The sequence below is a fragment of the Lycium barbarum genome, chromosome 4 (assembly GCF_019175385.1).
Source record: "Lycium barbarum isolate Lr01 chromosome 4, ASM1917538v2, whole genome shotgun sequence".
NCBI lineage: Eukaryota > Viridiplantae > Streptophyta > Magnoliopsida > Solanales > Solanaceae > Lycium > Lycium barbarum.
The window spans coordinates 28,405,896-28,411,895 of NC_083340.1; positions in this window are offsets into that span (position 1 = coordinate 28,405,896).

The window sequence follows — 6,000 nt, forward strand, 5'->3', positions numbered from 1 at the left end:
ATAGCTCCCATACTGCCTGAGTCCATTACTTGAACTCCTAGGCTAGCTAACTGCTAGAGCTCACGAGCTATCTCTCTTTTCTCTGGCTAAACATTGTATAAACTTCCCATGGATCTACGGCTAAGAGCATCAGGCACAACATTTGCTTTCCCGGGATGATATAGGATGTTAACATCATAGTCTTTCAACAATTCCAACCATCGCCGTTGCCGTAAATTTAATTTTTTCTGCTTGAAGATACACTGAAGGCTCTTATGATCTGTATAAATATCAACGTGGAGGCCATACAAATAATGTCTCTACATCTTCAATGCATGAATCACTATAGCCAATTTAAAATCATGGGTCGGATAATTTTTCTCATGTTTCTGTAACTGTCTTGAAGCATACGCAATCACCTTACCATGTTGCATTAACACACAGCCTAACCCAACGCCTGAAGCATCACAATAGACAACATAACCTTCCGATCCTTCTGGAAGTGTCAGGACTGGGGTGGAAGTTAATCTATCCTTTAGCTCTTGAAAACTATGTTCACAAGCATCTGTCTATTGAAATTTAGCTGATTTCTGGGTCAGCTTCGTGAGTGGTGCAGAAATAGAAGAAAAGCCTTCTACAAGCCTCCTGTAATAACCTGCTAAGACCAGAAAACTACGAACCTCCGTAGGTGTTGTAGGCCTTGGACAAGTCTTTACGTCCTCAATCTTTTGAGCATCTACCCGAACACCATCGGCTAAAATAACATGCCCCAAAAAGGTCACCGAATTCAACCAAAATTCACACTTAGAAAATTTAGCAAATAACTGTCGAGTCTGGAGAACCTTAAAGACGGTATGCAGATGATTCGCATGTGCTGCCTTGGATCGAGAATATACCAGGATATCGTCAATGAACACAATCACAAATAAATATAGGAAGGGCCTGAACACATTGTTCATCAAATCCATAAATGCTACTGGCACATTAGTTAGCCCAAATAACATTACGCGGAACTCAAAATGGCCATATCTGGTTCTGAAGGCCGTCTTAGGAATATCTTTCTCCCTAACTCTCACCTGATGATACCCAAATCTCAAATCTATTTTTGAAAACTATTTGGCGCCTTGTAATAGATCAAACAAGTCGTCAATCCTTGGGAGCGGATATTTGTTCTTGATCGTCACTTTATTCAGTTGCCAATAGTCAATGCACATTCGTAAGGATCCATCTTTCTTTCACACAAACAACACGGGTGCTCCCCACGGGGAAGAACTAGGCCTAATAAAACCTTTTTCAACCAAGTCCTTCAATTGCTCCTTCAACTCCTTTAACTCCGTGGGAGCCATCCTATAAGGAGGAATGGATATGGATTTTGTATCCGGTAGCACATCAATAGCAAAATCAATCTCCCGTTCAGGAGGGAGGCTTGGAAGCTTATCCGGGAATACATCCGGAAACTTATTCACCACGGGGATAGACTGAAAAGTTGGCGTTTCGGCTCCTACATCTTGAACCCGAACTAGATGGTAAATACACTCTTTAGCAATCATTTTTCTTGCCTTGAGATAGGAAATAAACCTACCTCTCGGGGACGCTGTATTTCCTTTCCATTCTAAAACTGGTTCTCCCGGAAACTGGAAGCGAACCATTTTCATTCTACAATCAACATTGGCGTAGCAAGAAGCCAACCAATCCATGCCCATGATAATATCAAAGTCCACCATTTTTAACTCATGTAAATCAACCATAGTACGATGGTCACAAATCACAACTATACAATTCCTATATACGCGCTAGCTATTACCGGTTCACTAACGGGTGTAGATGCCTCAAAAGGTTTGATCGACTCCAGTTTGACACCAAACCGACCCGCAATATATGGAGTAACATATGACAATGTGGATCCTGGATCTATCAAAGCATATACATCATGAGAAAATACCGATAATATACTTGTGACGACATCGGGGGAAGACTCAAGATCCTGGCGTCCAGCCAAAGCATAAATACGGTGCTGAGGACCACTAGAATTGGGAGCTCTCTCTCTACCTCTACCATGGATGACTGGCGCCTATGAACTTGCCCAGAGGGCGTATCGATGATGAAGACCCGGCTGCCGATCCTGAAGGCTGGACTCTACTCCTCCTACCAATCGAGGGGCAATCACGCATGATATGGCCTAGCCGACCTCATGCATAGCAAACCTCTGAACCTAGTCGACACTGTCCCTAATGTAACTTCCCGCACTGGGAACATCGTGGCACGGGTGGCCTTGCCTGACCCGAATCGCCTCTAAGATGAGAACCTGAAGCCCCGAAACTCTGACTTGGCCCGGAATAAATAAATCTATCAAATCTCTGGCCTGTAAGCCGTGGAGGCGCACTAGTCATAGAATGGCCTGAATGTCTAGAAAACTACTGTCTTTGCCCTCCTCTAAACTCACTCGTCGGACCCGAATATCTAGCCCTCTTGTTATACCCTCTGTCATGCTCATGCTCACTTCTTTGCTGTTGTTGGCTTTCCGCTAAATTCTGGGCATGGGCTTGAATGCGTGAAATATCCATGTTGTCCTGAAGGGACGCAGTCAAGCATTTATCCGTCAAATGTATCCCCAAGCCACTCACAAATCGGTGCACTCGATCACCCATATCCGCTACCATGGCCGGAGCATACCTAGCCAAGGAATTGAAGCAGAGACTATACTCTAAGGCACTCATACTTCCTTGCCCAAGATTCAAGAACTTATAGGCTCTAACCCGTCGAACCTCTGGAGGCAAGTAATGTCAGAGGAAGGCATCCACAAATTCTTGCCATACCGGGGGAGGTGCATTGACTCCCCGTGAAGCCATCCAACCGTGTACCAATGAACTGTGATATCCCGGAGTCTATAAGATGCTAACTCTACCGATTCAATGTCTGAAGCATGCATTAACCGAAGTGTCCTCAACATCCCATCAATGAAGTTTTGAGGGTCCTCATCCGGCTTTGACCCGAAAAATTCCGGAGGGTTCAAGCTAATAAAATCACGGGCCCTTGCACTAACAGCCCTATTACCTTGCCCTGTACCTTCCCGCTGAGTCTGAGCGGCAACCAACTGAGTGAGTAAATGAATGACCTCTTTCACATATTGGCCTGAAGCATCTGGTGGACGAGCTTAGGCTGAGGCTCCTTCATGCTCCTCAGAAATAGGCAATGAGTGAGAGGATTGAGATTGAGCCGCATTCTAGGACTCACCCTCCTCAACAACCGTTGGCGGTACTCTTGTAGCCCGCTTTTCTGCCACTGTCTTTCCCTTTTGGGCTGTCGTAGCTTTTCTCTTTACAGGCATTTCTGAAATACATAATACACAATTAAGAAAAGAGAAATCCTTATATCATGGCTCTATCGCAAGATCTTATGAAGAAAGAAGGTCATTCATTCTTAAAAATGCCCGCAGCCTCCTGCTTATAAGCGTGGCTCGCAACACACCCATAAACAAGACTCTACTGGACACGACTCGTAGACACACCCTAGGATAGAACTGCTTTGATACCACTTTTGTCACGACCCAACCGGAGGGCCATGACGGGCACCCGGTGCTAACCCACCCGGGCACCTCTTATCGTACATTCGTATTCCCATCTAGGTGAGCCACATGGCCTACTCATGATTTCTATATATCCACAATACTAATCACATCGGGTAACGACACATTTATATCATCATAAAAAACAATGCCCATGTCCATATACACAAGCCGACGAGGCTAACAAAATAATATACAAAATATGAGCTGACAAGGCTACAAGACATCTAACCATACACAACTGTCTACGAGCCTCTAAGAAGAGTATGTAACATCATATAGGCGGGACAGGACCCCGCCATGCCCATATGTATGTACACAAAAGAATAATACCAACAGCTGTAGCTCCTGATGAAATGGAGCTCCTCTATGTAGTACCTAAACAAGAAATCTATGGATCAAGCCTGTTTCCTTGTCCACCTGCGGGCATGACGCAGCGTCCACAAACAAAAGGACGTCAGTACGAATAATACACTGAGTATGTAAAGCATAATCAATATCATATTAGGAGCATAAGAAATAGCATAAGAAATCGCATAAGATAGAACAATCAGGAGGTAATAAAGCCATTTGTACCTCTAGTGGCCATCATCATATTTACTTACTTGTCTCTCATAGGGACCTTCCATTTTTAATGCTTACTCATATATATATATATATATATATATTTGTATCATACCCGACCATAAAGGTTCGGTGTTTCACATACCCGGCCATGACAAGGCGCGGTGTAATACATACCTGGCCCTACCCAGGCTCAGTGTTGTTCGTACCCAACTGCAGAGGTGCGCGCGCGGTAAGTGTCATACCTAGCCATATAAGCTCGGTGTTACATAATAGCCATACATACTTATACACGTACATCATCATCATCGTTTTCGTTACAACTTTCTTCAGAGGATCTATATCATATAAAGGAGATAATAGCATCGTACAAATATCGAGAATCATGAGCTTTAGTAATTTTGGAAATAGAGTCCTTTGGAAGACATTATGGAACTCATGAGATGGTATATAGCAAAGGAATCATGCCTTAATGAAAGAAGGGTTAGCCTTACATACCTCTTTGTCTTCTTAATTACTTAACGTTCACCGACGAAGCTTGAACAATCTACATTTAGAAGGATTCATACCATAGTTAAGTCTTAATGATACTCTTAAACCCAAACTAGAATAATTCATGATCTAATGAAAATTGGGCAACATTTCCCCCATTCCATCGACTTCCACTATACTACAATACAACTCCCAAACATCCACAATGACATAATCAAGCAATCACATTACATTAAGCCTTCAATATTCACTCTCATATTCAACTCATACTAGCAACTTCATACCAACTTTTGCACATTTTCATACAACGCTTCCTCATCATTATTATTACCTTCCATAATGAGATTATATCCATATCATGCTAAGAATCACAACTTAAGTTAGCTTACTACTCAAAAACATCATAAAAGTTACATTTAGCCCTCATTTTCTACTTTCTTCTTCTACCCAAGTTGTTCAACAACCAAACATCTATGATAGCATGAAATAAGCATGAAAACTAACCTTTTATCTCATGGTAATGAGCTTTGGAGCAGCTATCAACTTATATGAAAACCCTAGCTTCAATACCCAAGAATTTCTTGTAGCCTACTAACCCTAGCAAGACTTCTAACACATGAGTATCTTGATTCTTGCCTCTTGATCTTTGTTTTCTCTTGGGTTAGAGTGGGATATGCTTGGAGAAGGGTTTGGAGCTCTCAAGACTTGTTGAAATCTGAGAAATGAAATAAAAGAACAAGGGTCATCTATTTATACAAAAAAAAAAAAAAAATCTGTCCGATGGACTTATACGGTTCGTATAATATTATACGGTCCGTATAACACCACCATGGAAACATCCCTTTCTGTAAAGGTCATGTTATACGGACCCCTCTTATACGGACTGTATAAAGTTATACGGACCGTATAAGTGGTCGTATAATCACAGTTATCCGAAACTTTCTCTCGTTGATTCGTTTGACTTCCAATCCTCGTGGAACCTTCTTGACACTTATATAATACTTCATTAACCATACAATGGGCCCTATAGCAGCCCCTCAAGACATTACCAAATTAATATTAACTCAATTATACCGAAAACCTTTTCGAACATGACTTACATTTCACTTCCTTCAACAAACTAAGGCTTATATACTCATACAACTTCAAAATCTTATGGTACACACTTTAAGCTATCTAATACTTCCTTTAATCTCATAAGGATTTCATAATCACCTTAAGCTCACATTAGCCTATTCACAAGGCAACACATCTGAAATTTCCGAGGTGTAACAGCCAAACGGGCTCTTAATCAAAACTGTAAAGACACCAATGTGATTATGGATTTGTCAGGAGCTATCACTGTACAAGTATAAGCTATTTCTCTAGCTACGCTATTACAATCTCTAGAGTTGTGCTCA